The 25015-nt window shown below is 45.2% G+C and overlaps 1 long non-coding RNA gene across 1 annotated transcript in view; it reads left to right on the top strand.

The window, feature by feature from the left end:
* The window catches only part of LOC115073496, a 119473-nt gene that overhangs the window by 68098 nt on the left and 26360 nt on the right, over positions 1–25015 (top strand). Inside the window, exon 2 of the long non-coding RNA XR_003852030.1 lies at positions 17707–17795. This is a non-coding gene — a long non-coding RNA (uncharacterized LOC115073496). The remainder of the gene's footprint in view (positions 1–17706; positions 17796–25015) is intronic.

Below are 25015 nucleotides of genomic sequence, written 5' to 3'. Positions count from 1 at the left end.
ACAAAGATCAATGTGTGGAGACAAAGAAATGGCCAAAATATTAAACAAATAATTCAGTACAGTGTTCACTAAAGAAGACCCTGGAGAAGGGCCATCTCTAATTGACAAGACTGTGGATGGGGGTGAAGTAGACGAAACTCAGTTTACAAAAGAGAATTTATGGGAAGAACTAGGAAAACTGAAAGTGGACAAGGCCATGGGGCCAGATGTGGTAAATCACAGGATACTGAAGGAGCTCAGAGATGTGCTGGCGGGTCCGCTGAAAGACCTGTTCAATAGATCCCTGGAAACAGGAGTAGTGCTGCAAGATTGGAGAAGAGCAGTGGTGATCCCGCTTCACAAGAGTGGGAGCAGAGAGGAGTCTGGAAACTACAGGCCGTTAGCTTCACATCAGTGGTGGGAAAATTAATGGAGAGACTGTTAAGGAAAGGATAGTTAACTATCTATAATCTGGTGGGTTGCTCGACCCGAGGCAGCATGGATTCACCAGGGAAAGGTCCTGTCATACAAATCTGATTTTTTTGATTGGGTGACTAGAGAATTGGATCAGAGAAGAGTGCTTAATGTGATTTACTTGGATTTAGTAAAGCTTTTGGTATGGTCCCACTTAGGAGGCTAGTGAACAAAATGAGAAGCTTGGGAATGGGTGCCAGGGTAATTGCATGGATTGCAAACTGGTTGACTGACAGGAGACAGCATGTAATGGTAAATGGAACCTACTCTGAAGAAAGAAAAGTGTTAAGTGGCGTGCCACAGAGATCGGTTTTGGGACCGGTTCTGTTCAATATCTTTGTGAGTGACTTGGTTAGAATGGATAGAAGGTAAAGTTTGCCTATTTGCAGATGATACTAAGATCTGCAACAGAATGGACACACCTGAAGGAGTAGAAAGAATGCAAAGTGATTGATTTAAGAAAGCTTGAAGAGTAGTCGAAGATTTGGCAATTGGGATTCAATACCAAGAACTGCAGAATCATGCATCTGGGGTGTGACAATCCAAAAGAGTTTTATGTGACGGGTGATGAAATACTAATGCACACGGACTGGGAGAGGGATCCTGGTGTGATATTGTTTGATCTGAAGGTGATGAAGCAATGTGATAAGGCGATAGCTAAAGCCAGAAGAATGCTGGGCTGCATAGAGAGAGGAATAACCAGTAAGAAAAAAGAAGTGATAATGCCCTTGTACAGGCCTCACCTGGAGTGTACTGTGTTCAGTACTGGTGCCCATATCTCAAGAAGGATAAAGACAGATAGAGGCAGTCCAAAGAGAAGGGTGACCAAAATGGTGGCACTGGAAGACTTATGAGGAAAGGCTGAAAGATCTGAATATGTATTCCCTGGAAGAGAGGAGATGCAGAGGAGATATAATACAGAGCTTCAGATACCTGAAAGGTTTTAATGATGCATAATTGTCAAACTTTATCCATTGGAAAGAAATCTATAGAACTAGGGGTCATGAAATGAAACTCCAGGGAGGATGACTCAAAACCAATGTCAGGAACTATTTCTTCATGGGGAGGGTGGTGAATGGTTGGAATAATCTTCTGGAAGAGGTGGTGAAGATGAAAACAGTGAAGGAATTCAAAGGAGCATTGGATAAACACTATGGGCTGGATTTTAAGATGTACGCGTGCGCGCAACCTAGTACAAATGTACGCCCGATTTTATAACATGTGCGCGCATGTTATAAAATCCAGGGTCAGCGCGCACAAGGAGATGCACACTAGTGCACCTTGCATGCGCCGAGCCCTAGGGGAGCCCCGATGGCTTTCCCCGTTCCCTCCGAGGCCACTCTGAAAGTGGAGCGGCCTAGGAGGGAACTTTCCTTCAGCCCCCTCACCTTCCCCTCCCTTCCCTGCCCCCCAGCCTTACCTAAAATCCCCCACTAACCTTTATTTTATAAGTTGCGCCTCTGGCCACGCCCCCCACCCCACTCCGCCCCGCCCATTTTTTCAAGCCCTGGGACTTGCACACGTCCCGGGGCTTTATGCACGCCGCCAGGCCTTTTGAAAATAGGCCCGGCGCTCATAACCCCCCCAATGCACGTAGGCTTTGAAAATCTGCCCCTGTGGATTACTAAAGGCTAGAGGTTGGAAATAAAGAAAAGAGTGCATGGGGGTAACTGGGGTAACTTGCTGGTGTGGCAGTTGCTACCCTTAACAAATAAACCTTGATACTGTTAAGGCAACTCAATCATTGCTCTCTGCTTCCACGGCAACAGTTAAGGAAAACTGGATTCAAACAGCTTCTGAGGGCCCTGACTTTTACAGTCTGGGAAACTGATAAGCATGGGGGTAACCTGCACAGTGCAGCAGATACTGGCAGAAGCTTCCTGGGCAGACTGGGTGGATCATTTTGGTCCTTTCTGCAATCGTTTCTATATTTGTATATACACTAGGGATGTGCATTCATTTGTGACGAAATAGGAAAGAGATGATATTTCCTATTTTGTCGCGTTTCGGGAGGGTGACGAAACGATAAGAAAACCCACGAAATTTTGTGTGGTTTTCTTATCGTATTTCAGGGGAGGGGAGAGAAAGGGCACATTAAAAAAAACCAAAAAAAACCTAAACCCACCCCTACCCTTCAAATTTAATTAATTGCAACCCCCCCCAAGACTTACCTAAAATCCCTGGTGTGCTAGTGGGGGTCCCGGGAGCTATCTCTCTCTCAGGTTGTCAGCTGCCACTAATCAAAATGGCGCTGATGGCCCTTTGCCCTTACCATGTGATGGGCTCTTGGTACCATTGGTTGGCCCCTGTCACATGATAGGAGCAATGGATGGCCCGCGCCATTTTTTAAGATAGCGCCGGCCATCCATTGCTCCTACCATATGACAGGGGCCAACCAATGGCACGATAGCCCCTGGACCACCAGGGACTTTTGGTAAGTCTTGGGAGTTCGGTCGGGCAAATCTTGGGGGGTGCAATTAATTAAATTTGAAGGGCTCTAGGGGATTTGGGTTGGGGTTTTTTTTGTTTTGTTTTTTTACAACCCCCATTGTAATTCGGGGTAGTTTTTGGGCTTCGTTTCGGGGGGGGGGGGGGGCGGGGCGTAGATGAAATAAAATTGGCCTGAACCCCAGGAAATGAAATTTCCTGCGGCGGGCCAATAATGAAGGCCGAATCAAAAGGTTTGGCCGAATCACATCACTAATATACACATAAACATACATTCTCTCATACACATTCAGACCCCACATCCTCTCTCTCTCTCACAGATCCACACTCTCATACACCAGGCAGTCAGACCCTCTGTTCCCCCACCCCACCATGCACACGTATAGAAACATAGAAATGACGGCAGAAGAAGACCAAACGGCCCATCCAGTCTGACCAGCAAGCTTTCACACTTTTTTTTTCTCACATACTTCTGTTTCTCTTGGCTCTTAGTAACCTTTTTTATTCTATTTCCCTTCCACCCCCGCCATTAATGTAGAGAGCAGTGTAGGAACTGCATCTAAGTGAAATAGCTTAATTAGTTAGGGGTATTAACCACCGCAATAAGCAAGCTACACCCATGCTTATCTGTTTATCCAGACTATGTAATTCAGTCCTTGTTGGTTGTTGCCTGAATATAGATCCACCTTTCTTCATTCCCCCCTGCCGTCATACACATACACACACACACAGGCTCTTGCTCTCACTAGCTCCCTCACACACACACATGCACTCACTCACTGGCTCCATCAGACTCCCCCTCCCCAAGCAAGCTCTCATTTAGCCCATTCATTCTAACATACACATACACACACACACACACACACACACACCAGGAAGGTATCCATTTATTCTCGCCCCTCCATGCAGGCTCCTATTCATTCTCTCTCTTACACATACAGACCCGCCAGGCAGGCTCCCATTCATTCTCACAATACACACAGATCCCCAGGCAGACTCTCATTCATTCTTACTCACTCTCACACAGGATCCTCTCTCTTTCTTTTATGGCAGCCTTGGAGCCCCTCTCACTCCTTGGCTGCTATCACCGCCACTATGTGCCTACTGGGGAGGAGCCAATCATTGCTACAGAAGCCTGTTCTATTGCTCATCCTCTGTGCAGGCCCTGCGCTATTGAAAATTTGCGGGGCTAGCATTTCCTCTATGCTAATCTCATGCCTAAGGAGACGGGCTCAGTTCTCTGCTCCTGATGGTCCTGATGTGCAGCCTCTAATTTCTTCAGCCACCGAGAGGATGAGGTCCATGGCGGCCGCATGGGCCTTTCTCCCTGTTTTTCGGCCACTGGGAGATGAGCTTGTGCAGTGTGCACTAGGGATGTGAATCGTTTTTTGACGATTTAAAATATCGTCCGATATATTTTAAATCGTCAAAAATCGTTAGAGCCGCGATACAATAACAATTCCCCCGATTTATCGTCAAAAAATCGTAAATCGGGGGAAGGGGGAGGGGAAGGGGGAGGGCGGGAAAACCGGCACACTAAAACAACCCTAAAACCCACCCCGACGCTTTAAAATAAATCCCCCACCCTCCCGAACCCCCCCCCAAATGCCTTAAATTACCTGGGGTCCAGAGGAAGGGTCCCGGTGTGATCTTTTACTCTCGGACCTCGGACCTCCGTGCGTTGTAGGAAACAAAATGGCGCCGGCGCTACCTTTGACCTGTCATATGACAGGCCGGCGCCATTTTGTTTTTTTGTCCCCCGATGTCAGGAGCGTAGGAGATCGCTCCCGGACCCCCGCTGGACCCCCAGGGACTTTTGGCCAGCTTGGGGGGGCCTCCTGACCCCCACAAGACTTGCCAAAAGTCCAGCGGGGGTCCGGAATGACCTCCTGCAGTCGAATCATTTTTCCGTACGGAAAATGGCGCCGGCCATTCAGCAACACGATTCGACTGCAGGAGGTCGTTCCGGACCCCCGCTGGACTTTTGGCAAGTCTTGTGGGGGTCAGGAGGCCCCCCCAAGCTGGCCAAAAGTCCCTGGGGGTCCAGCAGGGGTCCGGGAGCGATCTCCTACGCTCCTGACGTCGGGGGACAAAAAAACAAAATGGCGCCGGCCTGTCATATGACAGGTCAAAGGTAGTGCCGGCGCCATTTTGTTTCCTACAACGCACGGAGGTCCGAGGTCCGAGAGTAAAAGATCACACCGGGACCCTTCCTCTGGACCCCAGGTAATTTAAGGCATTTTGGGGGGGTTCGGGAGGGTGGGGGATTTATTTTAAAGGGTCTGGGTGGGTTTTAGGGTTGTTTTAGTGTGCCGGTTTTCCCGCCCTCCCCCCCCACTGGACCCCAGGTAATTTAAGGCATTTTGGGGGTGTTCGGGAGGGTGGGGGATTTATTTTAAAGGGTCGGGGTGGGTTTTAGGGATGTTTTAGTGTGCCGGTTTTCGATTTACACGATTTACACGATATTTAAAAAACCCAAACTGCGACGATCTGATTCCCTCCCCCTCCCAGCCGAAATCGATCGTCAAGACGATCGATCACACGATTCACATCTCTACTGTGCACACACTGTTCTGCTGATTGCAAAGGATCCAGAGTCTTTGTGGACAGGCACACCTTAGAGGGAAACAGTGCTGAGGACCTAATTTACTGAGGCTATTCTCCCATTCTGTGTCTATGGGAAAACTGCTTAGTAAATCGGGCCTTGTGTTTTTATTTCAAATGTTTACCCATGTAAATATATTAACAGACATGACCATCCGCTGAATTTCACTCTAGTCTTTTGAAGCAGAGCTCTACTCTTTTCCACCCAGTTTTCTATAATTAAAGCTCCAAGTGGGTAACTCCGACACCCAACCCACACACCCTACAGGGGGTGATCAGAAGAGAGGAATCAACACCTGAAATTCTCCTGCCTGACTCCTCTGCCTTCCTTTATAATTGGCACCTTTCTCCTTTCTGTCGTAAAATGAATCAAACCCAAGTCAATATTAATAATGGGAATTAAAATCCTGCAAAGCATTAGAGATGTAATTTAAAATTAATAACTCATAATTATTTATCATGGTGTATCGGCAGACGATGGGGTTTTTTTTTTCCTTGGTACAAATGTTCCCTTCATTCCTCTCCCCCGCTTGGTTCCCCCTATTACCATCTCAGGGTCATTAGGAGATGCACAGAGATTCCTGTAGACTCTTCTGACCCTAAAAGACATAATTTTCTTCATTCCACATTTTTTTGGGCTTAATTGTGTTAAGTCAGGTGCTTAAGAAAAGATAAATTGGCACCATTTAATCAAAGCAGACTCATGCAGAGGAGGCCGTGCATTAACTCTCGTTGATCGGAAGCAGAATCTGTATGATTTCAGTTTTGGAATTTTACTTCTGTCTTTTGTTTAGTTTTTAAGTGCTTCATTTCCATTTCTGTCCCACAGAAGTTGTACAGGTAGGTGTACAACAGCCAGAAATAAAGGCCAGCAACCAAGTTTTCTGTGGTACTATTTCTCGGGTCAACCTTTTGTGACCTACCTGTGGGTGCGAGTTCTTCTCCTTCTAGCAGGTCGGTGTGAAACGAGCTGAATGCAGAATGAGGATGGCACAGCTCTGGAAAATTTTGCAAAGGTCGTGCCACATGCTAAAAGGGCATATAGCACTCGTTATTTGTGATGGCGCACACTCTTTGCCCTTTTAGCTTGCAACATTTTATTTGCTTCACAAATATCTACATTATTTGTTGCATCTAGTTCTATGCATGCAAATTTTTTAAAATTCAAATGATTGACTATGATGCAAAATTAGGTAGAGCAACTCATTAACCAAGAGCACATGGTAAAACTGTGGTGAAATAGCTTCCCACACCGGATTTCTTAAAAACAATAGTATACCCTAATAAGGTATAGCTAAAGCTGTTACAAAACATTTGCAGCAAAACTATGCACACTATTTTTCAACCTTCCTTTTTAACATGGAGGTCCCAGTAGGGAAATAATATGTGCTAAAACTGGGAAAACATGCAATATTGTTCTCCCCTTTAGTTCTTTGGCCTCTAAGAGCTGAGACTGCGGAATGAATGTGAAACATATGTAGCATCCAGAACACTGTTTCTGTGGTTTTAATGCAAGCAGTCCTACTCATCCTACCTCGTTCTGAATTCAGGATCGGATTTGTGAATATTCAGTTGGAGTTTACTTGGCTATTCAGAGTCCCCCAGGACATGGTTCAAATCAGGCAGATATTTTTTTTTTTAAAACCCGATTTATGTAGATATTTGCTGATTCCAAGTATTCCAAGGTTGCACCATTCTCTGAGTCCTTCCAGCACAAAAGCTCACACTTATGTCCAAACCAGGTCAGAACAATCTGCGCTCAAGAGACTGCAGAGGTGCCATTTTTAAAGCTTGCCTGTTTCACTGGCTACGCTCAAGGAATTTCTCTCTGAAAGTTAGCTGCAAGTCCTTTAATGAAGGAGGTGGGAAGCAGCATGCATGCATTTGGTAAATGTACCCATCTTGTTTACCCTCCCCCCTCCTCGCCCAGCGATACCTCTTTTTCACCTATCTAAAAGATACAAATTCTGCAAGATTCTGCATACTTTATATTTGCCAAAATAACACAATATACATTACAGTTTTAAGTAATTAATTTAAAATGTAACACAGAAAAAAGTTATTACTTAAAGATGCAGAGTTTTAAATATTTTGAGCAGAATTTCCCCAGAAGTTCACTGTAAGAGTGTCCCTTCCATCCTCTCCTTACTCCCCTGGTCAGTCTTCTTTCACTTTGCCCTCTTAGGCCCCAACTCTTCCACCTGCCACTATCTCTCCCCTCTCCCTTTAGGCTCAACCCCTTCCACTCTATCTCCACTACTAGAGTTTGACCCCTCTCTCAGTACTGCCCCTCACACAGGCTCCCTCTCGCCCTCTCTCTCACACACACACACCCCCTCATAGAGCTCCCTCTTTCTCTCACACACACAGACACCCTCAGACAGGCTCAGTCTCTCTCTCTCTCACACACACACACATACAGGCTCTCTCTTTCTCTCACACACACACACACACACATGCTCACACCTCCCCTCAGACAGGCTTCCCCTCTCTCTCGTGCGTACACATCCCCCCTCATACAGGCTCCCCTCTCTCTTGTGCATGTACACATACACCCCGTTATACAGGCTCCCTCTCTCTCGCGCGTGTGCACACATAATCTCATATAGATTCCCTCTTTCTCTCGCGGCATGCACACACACTCATATAAACTCCCTCTCTCTCTCTCACATGCGCACACACACACACACACACACACTCATACAGGCTCCCTCTCTCTTGTGTGCATACACCCTCACACAGGTTACCTATGTCTCTCTCACACACACACACACACACACACACACACACCCTCACACAGGCTCCCTCTCTCACAAACAAACAAGCACCCTCACTCTCTCACATCACATGATCCCTTTTTCACATACACCAGCTCCCAATCTCTCATACATATGCACACTCCTTCATAATCTCCTCAAATAGGCTCCCTCTTTCTGGCACCCACACACATGTTCTTTCTCATCCCTCCCCCACAGGCTCACAGTCTTACACACACACACACACACACACACACCTCTACACACAGATTCACTCTCACCAGGGCTTGCACCATCTTCGCCATGAGTGGAGCCTGCTCCATTTTCACCAAATTCTGCATAGAAAATGGAAATTCTGCGCAGATTCTGCACTCTGCAATTGCGCAAAATTCCCCCAGGAGTAGCATATCGTGAAAGCTTGTGTATAAGTAAATTCAGCTGCTTTGAGAGGCACAGTTTTCAACCTTTTTAAATGCCTTTGAAAATTTTCCCCTGAGACTGGAGCTAAACTGGGACATGTAGAAAATTGTATTTAGCTAAATGATCATAGTTTGGCCCAGTTTGATTCCAGTTATCTAAATTTCGCCTTGATTCTCTCCTCCCCCCACTACTTTGATAACTTGGGTAGGCATCAGACTTCATCTGAACCAGTTCTTTTAGCTCTGCTCTTAAACTAAGTTTATTTTGTTAAAGCTTTTATCCTGGGTTCTCTGCCCCATATGAAGGACTGGATCACACCTGCTGACATCTAATTGGTACCCGATATGTGAGAATAATGGAAGCAGCGTGCCGACCGTGGCTTGTGATTCTTTTTGATGTGGCTGCAGCGGAATTACAGGAGGGGACTAGTTTAACCTTATTATTATGTAGGTCTGAAATTTTAAGATGTTCTTCTGCAAATCCAGTGAGTGCCCTGGGAGCAGACATGTTGGGAACAGCATCACACATTGTCTCACCTGAGGTGAGATTTGATAGGTTGCTCCGGTGCATGTGATCAGGGGCAGATTGCCAGATCAGGGGATCAGGCTTCCGCCGGTGGGCTGGTTACTCCTATCAAATGATTTTTTTTTTTTTAAACTTCCCGGCCAAAGAGAAGAAGAGGGGCTGCTGCAGCCCAAAGAGAACTTGCGGGGCTGGGAGAGAGGCCTGCAAGGCTGCAGCACAACCCATCTTGCCACAGCTGGAAGAAAGCCATGCGGAGCCGGGAGATGATGTGATGTCATCATGCACAATTTGTATCAAAGAGATGCAGGGAGGATGAGGTTATTTTTGATTCTCTTGATAACATGGCTGTTCCCACCAGAGATGCCGCTGGACTGTGTAGAAGCTGCTTACAAAATGTCGGTAAAATGTTATCCTTGTGTGTTTTTAAGTTCTGCAGGGTATCCTGGGAAGTTTTTTTTCCCTTTCATTTCTCTTACCTTTTCTGCAGCAAAACATCGTAAAAATGTTTTCCTGTTCCTGACTTCTTACAGTTTCCCTATTTGTTTCATCTATATATTCCATTTTAACATTTCCTCCCGACATAGCCAATCAATTTAAGAAACAGACAGCTCCATGCACCTCACCGCTTTCTGCTGGTATCAGCGTGGAGTGTAAAGTGTTTGTCTGTGAATGGGCATGTGTGAGTGTTTGTTTATCTGTGAGTGGGTGTGACTATGTATGGATGTTTATTTGTTAGTGGGACTGTGTGAGACAGTATGTATGCGTGCTCATATGTGAGTAGGCATCTGTGCGTGTGACAGTTTGTGTGTGTTTATCTGTGACTGGGCGTGTGCATGTGTCTATGAGCATGTGCAGACCCCAGCTTGACCTGATGTAGATATCAACCAGTGCTGATGTTTAATGGAATATTATTATTATTACCAGAACGGCTCAGTGCTGTACAGTGTCCCTGCTCCTTGAAGCTTAAAATCTAGTCAAGGTAGACAAGACACACAATCAAAAACAATTAAAAGGCCTTGAGGTAGAACAGCATGGCCAAGGTTGGGAAGAAGTAAAGCAGCTTCCTTGCCATTCAAAGCTCCTGAGGGACTCTTGACTGTAAACCCAACCAAGCCCTCTGACGCTCTCTGCCTCTGTGCTTGGCAGCATGTCTCCTTCTCTCCCTCCATGGTGTCTCTGCCACACCTACAATTAAACAGCTTGTCTCATTTTCTCACTCCCTGGCACCTCTCGCCCTCCCTGTCTTTCCTGCTAATGTATTTTTCTTTTTTTTTCTTTCCCAGGCATTTTTCTCTCCTGTCTCTGCCCTCCTCCCTGGCACCTTTCTCTCTAGCTCTCCTTCTCCCTGTCTCTTCCCCTTCCCCCCAGCACCTCTCCCTTGTCCTTCCCGAAGCCATAATCTCAGAGTTTCACCAAACTTATTCTAAGTATGTCTGTGCCTCTCACAGACTTATGATTGTTTTTAAGGCCTTAGAAATAATGAACTTAGAGCAGCCATCCAAAACTGAAGTAACAAGGGTCCCACACAGGAGACTGGTGAATAAAATGAGAAGCTTAGGAGTGAGTGCCGAGGTGGTGGCCTGGATTGCAAACTGGTTGACGGACAGAAGACAATGTGTGATGGTAAATGGAACTCTCTCTGAAGAGAGAGCGGTTTTAAGCGATGTACCGCAAGATTCAGTGTTGGGACCGGTCCTGTTCAATATCTTTGTGAGCGACATTGCAGATGGGATAGAAGGTAAGATTTGTCTTTTTGCGGATGACACTAAGATCTGCAACAGAGTGGACACGGCGGAAGGAGTGGAGAGAATGAGACGGGATTTAAGGAAACTGGAAGAGTGGTCGAAGATATGGCAGCTGAGATTCAGTGCCAAGAAGTGCAGAGTCATGCATATGGAGAGTGGAAATCCGAATGAACTGTATTCGATGGGGGGAGAAAGGCTGATGTGCACGGAGCAGGAGAGAGACCTTGGGGTGATAGTGTCTAATGATCTGAAGTCGGCGAAACAATGTGACAAGGCGATAGCTAAAGCCAGAAGAATGCTGGGCTGCAAATAGAGAGGAATATCAAGTAAGAAAAGGGAAGTGATTATCCCCTTGTACAGGACCTTAGTGAGGCCTCACCTGGAGTACTCTGTTCAGTTCTGGAGACCGTATCTACAAAGAGACAAAGACAAGATGGAGGCGGTCCAGAGAAAGGTGACCAAAAAGGTGGAAGGTCTTCATCGAATGACTTATGAGGAGAGATTGAAGAATCTAAATATGTACACCCGGGAGGAAAAGAGGAGCAGAGGTGATATGATACAGACTTTCAGATACTTGAAAGGTTTTAATGATCCAAAGACAACGACAAACCTTTTCCATCGGAAAAAAATCAGCAGAACTAGGGGTCACGATTTGAAGCTCCAGGGAGGAAGACTCAGAACCAATGTCAGGAAGTATTTCTTCACGGAGAGGGTGGTGGATGCCTGGAATGCCCTTCCGGAGGAAGTGGTGAAGACCAGAACTGTGAAGGACTTCAAAGGGGCGTGGGATAAACACTGTGGATCCATAATGTGGATAAAAGGATTTGCATTCACAAAAAAGCGGGGAGTAACTTGCTTGTTACGGTGGTTACTACCCCAAACCAAATAAGCCTGATACTTCACTTTCACTGCATATCCAGCATAGCTCTCTGCTTCAATGGCAGGAGAGAAAGACTGATACTTCACGCATATCCAGCATAGCTCTCTGCTTCAACGGCAGGGGAGAAAGTCTGACACTTCACTTTCAATGCATATCCAGCATAACTTTCTGCTTCAACGGCAGGGGGAATGAAGAAAAGTGGATCTATATATAGACAACAACCAACAAGGGCTGAATTACATAGTCTGGGTAAACAAATAAGCATGTGTGTAGCTTGCTTATTACGGCAGTTACTACCCCTAACTAATCAAGCTAGATATTTCACTTAGATGCAGCTCCAACACTGCTCTCTACATTAATGGTGGGGGTGGAAGGGAAATAAAACCAAAAGGTTACTAAGAACCAAAAGTAACAGATAAGTATGAAAAAAAAAGTGCAAAACTTGCTGGGTAGACTGGATGGGCCGTTTGGTCTTCTTCTGCCATCATTTCTATGTTTCTTTATGAATAGTTTCATCTACTCACAGTTACACTACAGGGATTGTACATTTTAAGTTTGGGGAGTAAAAGAAAATTTACTTTAACTCTGGAAGTGCTTTTATGGTTTAGGAAACCAGAGTAATAACTCTGAAAGGTAAAGAAGAACAAAGGGTTAGATGTCAAACACTTTTCATTCTCTGATTTTTCAAGATGTAAATGGTTTTTTTTTATGTTCCCAAATGGAATAGGCCCTTGACTTCCAGATAAGTCTTGTCTGTTCAGCCAAAGGCTGCAGCTCTCCCCAGGCCCCGTCTCTGCCTTGCTCTTTCTTCTGGGCTGATGGAGAGCTGGGAAGAAGAACGCTAAGGAGGGGGTGGGGGTGAGGGTAGACAAGGGAGAAACAGTCTGAAGGGAGGAATGGGGGAAATAGTGGTGTAGGAGAGAGGAGGTACAGTGTTTATATTCATATATATATATGTGTGTTTATTTTATATATATGTGTGTATTTATTTTATATATGTGTGTGTATTTATTTTATATTTTTATATTCTGCTTTTTGGCACTTCGAAGCAGATTACATTCAGGCACTGTAGGTGTTTCCCCGTCCCCAGAGGGCTCACAATCTAATTTTGTACCTGAAGCAACAGAGGGTAAAGTGAGGGGGAAGGAGAAAATAGTGGGAAAGGAGGGAAGAGAATGACTAAAATGTTTGAGAGAAAGTTAGGAAACAATGGTGAGAGGGGAAGAATGATGGAGGAAAATTAGTGTATATAGGAGAGCCAGGGAGGTCAGGAAAGAGGAGAGAAAAGATTACTGTGAAGGAGGGAGAGGTGAATGATAACCACAGACACTTCCATATTTCGCCTTTAAAAAAAAATCTATTATTTCTTGTTTATATTTCCTTAGCACAGCTGCAAAAGTATTTCTCCAACCTCCTGGACTTTCCCTCCACCTTCTCTTCCTCTCACTCGATCCATCCACTGTTCCCTGTCTCTGTCATAGTCTTCCCCCTCTTTATATAGTTCCTTCCCTTTCTCACTTTCCCATCTCTCCCCCTCCCCTTTGTCTTAATTTCTCTTCCCCCTTCTTTCCTACTCTCTACCTCCCTTTTTTCTTCTCTTCTCTCCTCCATCCTTCTGTCTCTCTCTCCCTCCTTTATTTCCTTTCCCTCCATTTCTGTCCCTCTCCCACTACCTCTGTTTTCTCCTTGCCCTTTCTTTCCCTCAGGTTCCCTCTCCCCCTCCCTCTTTCTTCCTCCCTCTCCCCTTCCCTTGCTCTCTTTTTACCGGATGGAATGAGTAGTAAAAATGATTAACCCTGGGGTCAGCTCTGCTTGCCTCGTTCCTCTCTTTAGCTTCAAGCACTTTTCCCCTCATCTGATTTGCAGACAGCAACGTTCTGCTGAACACATTTGCATATGGTTATTGGATTCTTTCTTTTTCTTTTCTTTTTTTTTTTTTTAAAGTGACAGGCTTGTAATTCTTCTAAACTGTAACCACTGCTCGGGTAGCTTCATGTCACTTGATATAATTATTTTAGTCTGACTTCTTGTACATGACTTTGACCTGTTTCGCATTCCTATTTTATTTTAATTCAGTGTTGCTAGTGTAAGCAGCACTATGCAAGTTGCATGAAACAGAGTCCTTTTATCCCAAACCTCAGAATTTCATGAAAAATCTCTGTATGTCAGCAAAAGAATTTCCCCAATGATAGCTGTCTGAAGCAAGAGGAAAACATATCATCCACGCAGCATTAATGAAAATAACTTGAACTGATGCAATGCCTTTTATTCCAACAGAACTGCAGTATGACTTACAACTGAATGCTAAAGAAAACCACATGCAACCATATCAGGGTAGATGGCCTAGCAGTTAGGGGAGGTGCATGGAAAAATGTCATTTTGTTTTATGCTTTGTTTGGTTTTTTTCATTTTCATTTAATTTAGTTTCTTCTTTTTAGCATGTGCTAAAAAGAGGACCCGAAACATTCATTTATATTGGTTTGATATACAGACCTCATTTGCATGCAGAAGAAATGGATAAAGACTTAATTGAGGAAATTCACAAAGTTGCTATGAAAGGGGGAGGTGCTATTGCTAGGAGATTTCAATCTGCCCATGCTCACGGAGACATCTCAACTGCAGTGCCTTCTAGAAGCAGGGAGAACAGTGGCATCAACTGGTAATGGAATCCACATGGAAGGGGTGATTACCAATGGGACAGTGTTTCTGATGTTGTGGAGGATCATCTGGGATCCAAGGATCACCGTATGGTGTAGCTCAGTACTAAAATGCAAGCAGTGATATTAATTCAAAGGCCAAGGTCCTAGATTTCAGAAAAACTAGCTTTCTTAAAATGGGGGTCCTCAAGGAGTCGTTAGCTGGAGGGAAAAATCTAAGGGAAGTAGAATAAGAGTGGGCAAAACTGAAAGGAGATATTGTAAGGGCAACTACCCTTTTGTTAGGAAAGCAAATCAAGGAAAAAAGGAAAGGAGGCTGCTAATGTTTTTTAAAGACGTAGCTGTAAAGATAAGGAAAAAATGTTAGCGTTCATAAACTACAAGTGATCACAGAAAGAGGAAGATAAGCGAAAATATCTAGAAAAGCTAAAAGAAGGCAGGGAAGCAGTCAGCAGAGCAAAGAAACAAATGGAAGAAAAACCAGCAAATGTGAAGATGAATTTTAAAAGCCCGACGCGGGCATCAATTAGGGGATGCACGAATAAGTTGGGCTGCAGCGCGCGCTCAGCAGATTTTAAAAGCCGCCTGGATAAGCTCGTATCTCCTGCAACGCCCACATCTCGGAACCTTCTCAAAAAGAGGTGGGGGGCGTGGACATGCTCTGGGCAGGGCATGGGGGCGGTACCTGGGCGTTTCCAGACTTTGTGCACATAGAATTATGCGATCTGACAAACACCAAGGTCCCCAGCCGAGTAACTTTACTTCTGCTATGGATGGCATGTACGTTAAAAAAAAAAAACCCCCAAAAACTAACAAGCCCTATCTGAGAGATGTAAAAGGTCTAGGGTAACTAGGGGGGGGGGGGGGGGTACAGGCTATCAAACCAGGGGGGTTTGGAGGACCTAGCTGTGAACTGGGGAGGAGCTGGTAAAACAGGCAATGACGTTGGCTCTTGTCCCTTTTAGAATTTCCCCATTTATGTAGTAGAAACAATGTTTGCACGCCCTAACGCGCGTCCACTTCAAATTAGATGCACTTGTGCGTACGGCCGGGTTATTTTATTACATGCGCGCATATACGCATGTATGTTTATAAAATAGCTGCGCCCCGATGAACGCGTGCACATGTGCACCTGCACACCATGTTGAAATTTACAGTCATGGTTTAAAAAAAAATAAAAGGGGGGGACGGACAAGACTTTTGCTTAGATATATTAGTGATAGGAAGAAATACTAAAGTGACATTGTGAGACTCAGAGGTGAAAAGGAAGAATATGTAGAGACAGGCAAGGAAATAGTGGAATTGCTTAACAAATGTTTCTGGTCATTGTTCCTTGAGGAATGGCGAAGAGCAGGACCACAGAAAACAGACAGAAGTAGGATTGGAAGTGAGGTAAACCTCAAACGATTGTCAGAAGACTGTGTTCGTGAGGAGCTAGCTCTACTAAAAGTAGATAAAATGATGGTGCAGAATGGGATACGCCCAAGGGTATTAAGGGAATATAGAGAAGTTCTGGCAGCTCCACTGGCTGATCTTTTTGATGCTTCTTTAGAACTGGGAGTAGTTCTAAAGGACAGAAGACAAAGGTTGAAGTAAGGAGGAGGCTTGGAACTACTTGCCAAATAGTCTGACCTCTGTGGTGAGTAAATTAATGGAATCACTGCTAAAACAGAGGATAGTGCAGTTTCTGGAATCCACTTGATTAGATTAATGTCCTCCCTCCAGTGATTATGTAAAATTTACTGGAGGGAGGACACATAAGTAAAACTACCGCAGTAGCATACAACTTTAAAAAGGGAGACTATGATAGAATAAGGATATTAGAAAAAAACTAAAAGTAGTGGTTACAAAGGTTAAAGGTTTGCATGAAGCATGGACATTGTTTGAGGAAAGAGTCGGCAGCATCCTTGCTGAGGTGGCAGTTCGTGGCATCCCAGGGTGAGGGCAGCTGATCGTAGGGCTGTCCCGCAGCTGGCCAAACGTTACAGTAACCCCCCTTCTAAGTCCCCTCCCCAGGCCTCTTGGCTTAGGCTTCTGGGGAAAGCATTGGTGGAATTCCTTTATGAGTTGGGGGGGCTTGAACATTGGAAGCAGGTTCACAAGTGTTTTCTACAGGACCAAAGCCCTTCCAAGAAATGAGGTACTGTACTCTGTTCCGAATTTTCCTGGACCTCATATTCAGTGTCCTCTTCCAATGTTACCTCTGTTGGTTTAGGAGGAGGTTATGAGGGCCATCTTTCTTGACAACAAAGAAGAATCAGACCTCTGTGGGAGGCAGCAGTCAGGGCAGGCGGCAAGCAGATAGGGTCCAGGCCAAGGGTCAGGGCAGGCAGAGTACAGATGATATTCGTGTCCAGGCCAAGGGTCAGGATAGACAGCGAGCAGGCAAAATCAGAATCCAAGACAGAGGTCAGAACTGGAGAATCAAGCCAAGATAGATAAGACAGACAGAGACAAGGCAAGGCAAAACACAGCACAGGGGACCGCAAGACAAGGCATGGGAACAGTGAGACAAGGTACAAAGAGTAGCAACCCGCACTGCAAGGCAGGAGGCCCAGTTGCTGAGGCATCGGATGAAGCAAGGCTGGGGTTTAAATCCCCAGCCGAAGTCATCTCTGTGCTGCACTGCAGTTCCCACTGTGGGGCCTATATCAGGTGTTGGGTGACACATCTGCATGTGCCTAGAGCAACACATGGGAGCCAAGGAGGAAGGCAGTGGCAGTGTGCCAGCTCATGGCATCCCAGGGTGATGCGGCCGGTCATGGGGCTGTCCTGCAGCTGGCCAAACGTTACATAGGAAGGGTTCCAGGCTGTATCCATCAGAGAACATTTAGAGAACTAGCAAGAAGTTCCCAGCTATTAACTGGTACAGCTGAAACTAGAAACAGGAAGGGGATTCCTGTGACACTACAGCCCCTATTCTTACCTTCTCCAGCTATCAGTTAGCCTTCTTGAATGTACATTTATAAGTGAATTTCAAAGGGGTTCTGCGCAAGGAAGTAGCCTTTATTTGAATAAATGCTATTTTATAAACATTGAAAGTATGCACATAGTTTTGGTTTTGCGTGCATATTTACTGGCGCAAAAAAGGGTGATCTAAGAGTGTTCTGGGGCAGGATCAAGACACGAATGTATTAACCAACTTATTTGTGCACTTTTAAACCTGCTAAATGACTAGCACAAGTGAAATTGGACTTGTCTGTTGTCTGCAATTTTAGGTGGGAGACCTGAATGAACTGGTGAGAGTTCAGGGTGAAGTGCCAGAGGGTTTATGTGAAGTGGAGATGGACTGGGTGAATTGGTGAAGGTATCAGCAAACCTGTGATTTCAAGTATGCATGCAAGTATTTTCAAAATGTTATATGTTGGTACTTTATAAAATACCCGCCTCTGCATATAAATCGGAGTTATCTGTACATGTTACATTTTTTTTGTGCCTAAAACATATGTGTGAATGTTTATAAAATAGGTAGAGAAAGTAAATGTCTGTTTTGCATTGGAAATATTTGCATGTACTGAAACATATGCAGAAGAGAACTAAGTGATATTTTATAAATTGTGCAGCTCTCACATGCAAATGCAGTACCATGAATATGTTTGAAAGTTAGGCTCCTTCTGAGCATTTTAAAGATGGGGAAGAGCTGCACTGTATCAAGCCTGTCCCTCCAATCTAACAGAGTTGTCAATTGTCCCAGTTTAAGGGGGGGACATTTTTGGCCCATTCTGACTTTCTGACAACCCCATGTTGATGCATTATGCTATTCCCTGTGGGTTGTGGGTCCTCCAGAAAGGATTAGTGGAACTGGCAGGGAGGAATTCTCTGAATGGAATGATTGCCACCTCTGCCTTCCCATCAGCATGATGGGAGTCGGGGCAGCTGTGTTCCTGCCTCCTGGCCCCGCCTGGGCTATTTCTCACACTGCTGGGTGAGGGTTGCAGGCCATCATCTAGTGTCACTGTGCTTTGTACCGGCTCAACCTGCACTAGGAGAGAAAATTGTAAAAAAAAAAAATAATAGACTGGGGAAAAACTAAGCAGCATAAATACACCAGGAATAGAGAGAGAGAGAAACACACTGAGAGAAAAGGAGAAGGAGAAAGGGAAAATAGGCAAGAGAGAGAGAGAGACAGAAAAAGAGAATCAAGACAAAAGAGTGACTAGGAAGCATGCACATACCTGGGAACTTTCAATTCACAGTCACCCTGAGGGGGCAGGTTGGGCAGTATGCACATAAGCTTTTTCTTCTTTTATTCACACAAAAACACACTCGCATGTTCACACGTGCTCTCTTACACATTTTCACATGCTCCCTCACATTCCTCTCATTCTCCCAAACACAAACATGTCTCCTCACATACACTGCTTCCCCCCCCCCCCCCCCCCGCCACATACACTCCCTCCTCCCACACGCACACACTTGTGCTCACTCACTATCTCTCCCCACCCTGAACCTACCATGACAGCAATCTTCTCCTTAGGGTCCCTGCAGCCAATGGGATGGCTCCTTAGTTGGGCGGATGTGCTGACTAGATAGAACTTATGGTCTTTTTCTGCTGTCATGTTTCTATGTTTCTCCAGCCATATCTTGCTTCTGCTTCTGTCATGGGCCAATGAGACTCCCCCCTTCTTCCTGCCCCGCAGGCTAATCAGAAGCCACCTTCCTTCTTCCTGCCCGCACTGGAGGAGGCATCTGGTTGGCCCATGGGGGCAGGAAAAAGGGAAGAAGGTATCAGAATGTCCCGTGAGGACAGGAAAAAGAGTGGAGTCCTTAATTGGCCTATGAGAGTAGAAGAAAGGGAGGAGGAATCAGATTGTCTAGTGCAGGCCAATTAGATGCCTTTCAGTTTGTGTGGTCTTGCGAGACAGACAGTTGAAGTAGTAGTGTTTGTTATTTTTTTTGGAGCGGGGGGAAGGGGGGAAGAAAAATATTATGCATTGTGATGATTGTCATAGACCATGTCTTTTGCAAGATTTGTTTTCACTCTTCTCCACAGTTTTCAATTGATTTTTCAGATATCGGTATCTGTACTTTCAAACACGTAATTTTTTATGCAACATCGTCATTTTATGCACACAAAACATGTATTGTCCCCTTGTTTAAGCGTTTGTGTATTTGTATTATTTAATATATTTTTTTTAATATATTTTTTTAAATATGTTTTATATCATATTTATATGTTGATACAAATATTTATGTTTGTGTGTATTTTTAATTGTTTATATTTATGTGCCACAGCCCCTGAGGCAGCTCGGCAGAGCGAAACTCGGCCAGAGTCGGGCAAGTTTCAATAAAGTCCATTTTAACCGATCCATCCTTTCATTCTTCTGCTATCAGATTGTCTAGTGCAGGCCAATTAGATGCCTTTCAGTTTGTGTGGTCTTGCGAGACAGACAGTTGAAGTAGTAGTGTTTGTTATTTTTTTTGGAGCGGGGGGAAGGGGGGAAGAAAAATTACTGCTCAGTTTTACCTACCACTATCACCACCACTACCACTTTTTTTCCCACCAATTGCTGCACCAACTAACTCCCTTTTATCCTAGCCCCAAAAACAAATAAGCTCCCCCACTCTCTTTTGGCTCTTGCATCTGTCTGGGATGGCATAGAGTCCTGCATAAGATTAAATGCACAATCAAATCTTTATGGGTAGAAATCCCTTGTGTGTTGGGGAAGACTATAGTGATAGGAGTATGCTACCGTCCACCTAGTCAAGATGGTGAGCCTGATAGTGAAATGCTAAGAGAAATTAGGGAAGCTAACCAAATTGGTAGTGCAGTAATAATGGGAGATTTCAATTACCCCAGTATTGACTGGGTAAGTGAAACATCAGGACATGCTAGAGATGGAATAAATGACAGTTTTATGGAGCAATTGGTTCAGGAACCGACAAGAGAGGGAGCAATTTTAGATCTAATTCTCAGTGGAGCACAGGATTTGGTGAGAGAGATAATGGTGGTGGGGCCACTTGGCAATAGTGATCATAATATGATCAAATTTGAATTATATAGAAACATAGAAATGACGGCAGAAGAAGACCAAATGGCCCATCCAGTCTGCCCAGCAAGCTTTCACACATTTTTTTTCTCATACTTATCTGTTACTCTTGGCCCTTATTAGTAACTTTTTGGTTCTAGTTACCTTCCACCCTCACCATTGATGTAGAGAGCAGTGCTGGAGCTACATCTAAGTGAAGAATCTAGCTTAATTGGTTAGGGGTAGTAACTGCCACAATAAGCAAGCTACTCCTACTTTTATTTGTTTACCCAGCCTGTGCATTTCAGTCCTTGATGGTTGTTGTCTGAATATAAGTCCTCTTTTCTTTATCCCCCCCTGCCATTGAAGAGGTGAGCTGCGCTGGATATGTATTCCAAGTGAAGCATGAGGCTTAATTGATTCGGGGTAGTAACCACCGTAACAAGCAAGCTACACCCATGCTTATTTGTTTACCCAGACTATATAATTCAGTCCTTGTTGGTTGTTGCCTGAATATAAATCCTCTTTTCCTCTTTCCCCCCTGCCGTTGAAGCAGAGAGCTATGCTGGATATGCATTGAAAGTGAAGTATCAGTTTTATTTGGTTTGGGGTAGTAACTGCCGCAACAAGCAAGCTACTCCCCCGCTTTTTTGTGAATGCAAATCCTTTTTTCCACATTTCCTCTTGCCGTTGAAGCATAGAGCAATGTTGGAGTCGCATTAACAGTGAGTATGTTTATTGAATAAGGGTATTAATCTCGAGGTAGTAGCTGTCATTCCCGCAAGCCACCTCATGCCTCTTCTCTTTATTCACATCCTCTACACTTTATGGATCCACAGTATTTATCCCACGCCCCTTTGAAATCCTTCACAGTTTTGGTCTTCACCACTTCCTCCAGAAGGGCGTTCCAGGCATCCACCACCCTCTCTGTGAAGAAATACTTTCTGACATTGGTTCTGAGTCTTCCTCCCTGGAGCTTCAAATTGTGACCCCTGGTTCTGCTGATTTTTTTCCAACGGAAAAGGTTTGTCATTGTCTTTGGATCATTAAAACCTTTCAAGTATCTGAAAGTCTGTATCATATCACCTCTGTTCCTCCTTTCCTCCAGGGTGTACATATTTAGATTCTTCAATCTCTCCTCATAAGTCATTCAATGAAGACACTCCACCTTTTTGGTCGCCCTTATCTCGAACGCCTCCATCCTGTCTCTGTCCATTCGGAGATACGGTCTCCAGAACTGAGCACAGTACTCCAGGTGAGGCCTCACCAAGGACCTGTACAAGGGGGATAATCACTTCCCTTTTTTTACTCGATATTCCTCCCTATGCAGCCCAGTATTCTTCTTGATTTAGCTATCGCCTTGTCACATTGTTTCGCCGACTTCAGATCGTTAGACACTGTCACCCCAAGGTCTCTCTCCTGCTCCGTGCACATCAGCCCTTCACCCCCCCATCGAATACAGTTCTTTTGGATTTCCACACCCCATATGCATGACTCTGCACTTCTTGGGATTGAATCTCAGCTGCCATATCTTCGACCACTCTTCCAGCTTCCTTAAATCCCGTCTCATTCTCTCCACTCCTTCTGGCGTGTCCACTCTGTTGCAGATCTTAGTGTCATCCACAAAAAGACAAAAAAAACCCCAAAACAAATTAATGACCGGAAGGGGAACAGTAAGTAAATCCACAGCTCTAGCACTAAAATTTCAAAGGGGAAACTTTGATAAAATGAGAAAATAGTTAAAAAAACAAAACAAAAAAAAAAACTGAAAGGTGCAGCTACAAAGGTAAAAAGTGTGCAACAAGCATGGACATTGTTAAAAAATACCAGTTTAGAAGCACAGTCCAGATGTATTCCATGCATTAAGAAAGGTGGAAGGAAGGTCAAACGATTGCCAGCATGGCTAAAAAGTGATGGGAAAGAGGCTATTTTAGCCTTAAGATCTTCATTCAAAAATTGGAAGCCGGGAAGAAGGGACCCAAACCCATTGCCTAACTACAAGGCCCCAACCCCTGGAACCACAGTGAGTACCCGGTGGCAGCAGCAGCAAAAAGAGAAGGCTTCCCTGACCAGCATAGCTGCTGCAGAGGTAAATCACTGACCCCTCCCCTCCTACAGGGCCCTTGACTGAAAGGTCAGAGCCAACAGGTAGCAGCCTCCGTACACAAGGAGGGAAAGAAACTGGAGGGAATAAACAAAAGGGAAAGAAACCTATGGCTCCAGCTGAGGAAGTCATCCCCCCTCCCCCCTTCAAATGATACCACAAAAACCACTCTAAAGATTGAGGAGAAAGAGAACACTGCAATGGAGGACTCCCCCTCTAACAATGGAAATTCAGCTCCTGATGCAATGCTGCTGCCCAAAGGGACACAGGCTGCTCAGGTTTTTAAAGCAAATGAAAGGGAGGAACTACATGAGGCTGAGGAGAAAGCAGAAGGGGAAACCCCGCCAAGAGGCATAAATCACCCTGGCTGTGGGAATCCCTAACTTAGGAAGCTAAGGGCCCCTTGAATCCCCTGACCCCGACCTTCCCACTGCTGAGAAGGCAAGCCTCAGCAAGAGGAAAGCCAAAATACCAAAGGGCAGTAGAAAACAACTCTTAGTTCATGCCTGTATTATGACTGAAAAGGAGAGTAGCAGTGCCACCGTGGCGACAGGAATGGATCAGCTGGAGTCAGACATCCCGTTAATCCCCACTGACACTACCCCGGAGCAGAGAGATCCTTAGACAAAACTCTGAGGCCTTCTACACTTACTTAGTTCCAGAGCAGAGAGCCCAGAACACCCCCCAACAGAATTCCCAGGGCTAAACCTCCCCCTCTCATCCTCCCACCATTGGCCACATCGCAAAGCTTTATTGCGGTGACTGGGGAGGAGGGGGAATCTCCTCAGGAACAATGCCCGTTAAATGTAGGGAGTAGGGCTTATCTCCGGGGCTTATTCCTGGAGACCCTAGCCCTAGTGGGAAAGGTGAAGTTGAAGGAGATGCAGTGACCAGAGATGAGACATCCAGAACAGTGGTATGGATACCCTGAGCCTTTCACAATGGAGACCGGCAACCTCCAACATGACATTTGACGAGTCGCCAGCCAGAACAATGACACAGCCGGACCCAGGCAGAGGGCACTTGGAAGATAACCGGGCAATGAATGGATATTTGGGGCCTGCAGAGGATAGACTGTCCCCAAACTTTTCTGAGGAAGTATCCTTAACTCTGGACATTCCAGACAGGGCTAGGGCAAAGCAGAATCACAACGTTTGATTCCCTTCCGTGAGCTGCACAATTTTCTGTGGGAGCACAAGGGAAAGAGTGATAAGAGTGGACAAGGATCTTGAGAGGTGGCCTGACATGGATCAGCTTTGCAGCTCTACAAAGTCCATGTGGACCACTTCAAAAAGAGCAGACCAGTGCCCTCTAAGGACACCGAGAAAATCCAAAAGTTCTACTTGCAACTGGTGGTTCTCCCTTGAAACTCGCCAGTACTGCAATAACAGAGCCATGATGGGATGGCTCTATCAGCGTGTGAATACCAACGGCTGCAAGGATAGTCTCTGCAAGAGCTGGGCACTCTACTTTCTTCAGAAGTGGGATACTCTGTAAGCCTCTTACAAGAGATCCACTCCACTCCAGAGAGTGAAACCATTTGACTCCTGGAGTGGAATGGCAGAATGTCTTTAGCCACTCTGGACATAATGGGGAAGTGGCCACCCTGCTTATGGAATCCCTGCAGGCCAACGTGCTGAGGATCTGATCTGTCATGCCAGACTGAATGCTACACTTGCAGATCTGGGTAGAAGGATGCATGATCAATTTGATCAACATGTATGCCCCGATCCATGGACTCACTAGATGGGTGTTTTTTCAATGGGTGTCAGCCCTAATGCAAACTTTGGATGCGACAGAGGAGGTGGTGCTCAGGGGTGAATTTAGCTTCATCCTTGAGAGCCTTGATCGCAGCAGTCAAGAGAAACATGCTGCCTCCGTTGTATGCTTACATAGAAATGACGGCAGAAGAAGACCAAACGGCCCATCCAGTCTGCCCAGCAAGCTATGCACTCTTTTTTTTTTTTTTTTTTTCCTCTTACTTGTTACGCTTGGCTCTTAGTACCTTTTAGTTCTATTTCCCTTCCACCCCACCATTAATGTAGAGAGCAGTGTTGGAACTGCATCTAATTGAATATGTAGCTTAGTTAGGGGTAGTAATCTCCTCAATAAGCAAGCTACACCCATGCTTTTGTTTACTCGACTATGTAATTCAGTCCTTGTTGGTTGTAGTCTATATATAGATCCTCTTTTCTACATTGCCCCTGCCATTGAAGCAGAGAGCTATGCTGGATATGCGTTGAAAGTGATCAGACTTTCTCCCCTGCCACTGAAGCAGAGAGCTATGCTGGCTATGCGTTGAAAGTGAAGTAACAGACTTTCTCCCCTGCCGTTGAAGCAGAGAGCTATGCTGGATATGCATTGAAGTCTGATACTTCACTTTCAAAGTGAAGTATCAGACTTTCTTCCCTGCCGTTGAAGCAGAGAGCTATGCTGGATATGCATTGAAGTGAA

Source organism: Rhinatrema bivittatum, chromosome 11, assembly GCF_901001135.1.
Source record: "Rhinatrema bivittatum chromosome 11, aRhiBiv1.1, whole genome shotgun sequence".
In the NCBI taxonomy this organism is placed as follows: domain Eukaryota; kingdom Metazoa; phylum Chordata; class Amphibia; order Gymnophiona; family Rhinatrematidae; genus Rhinatrema; species Rhinatrema bivittatum.
Note: the sequence above shows the minus strand (reverse complement) of the source record. Positions and strands in the feature narration are given on the sequence as shown.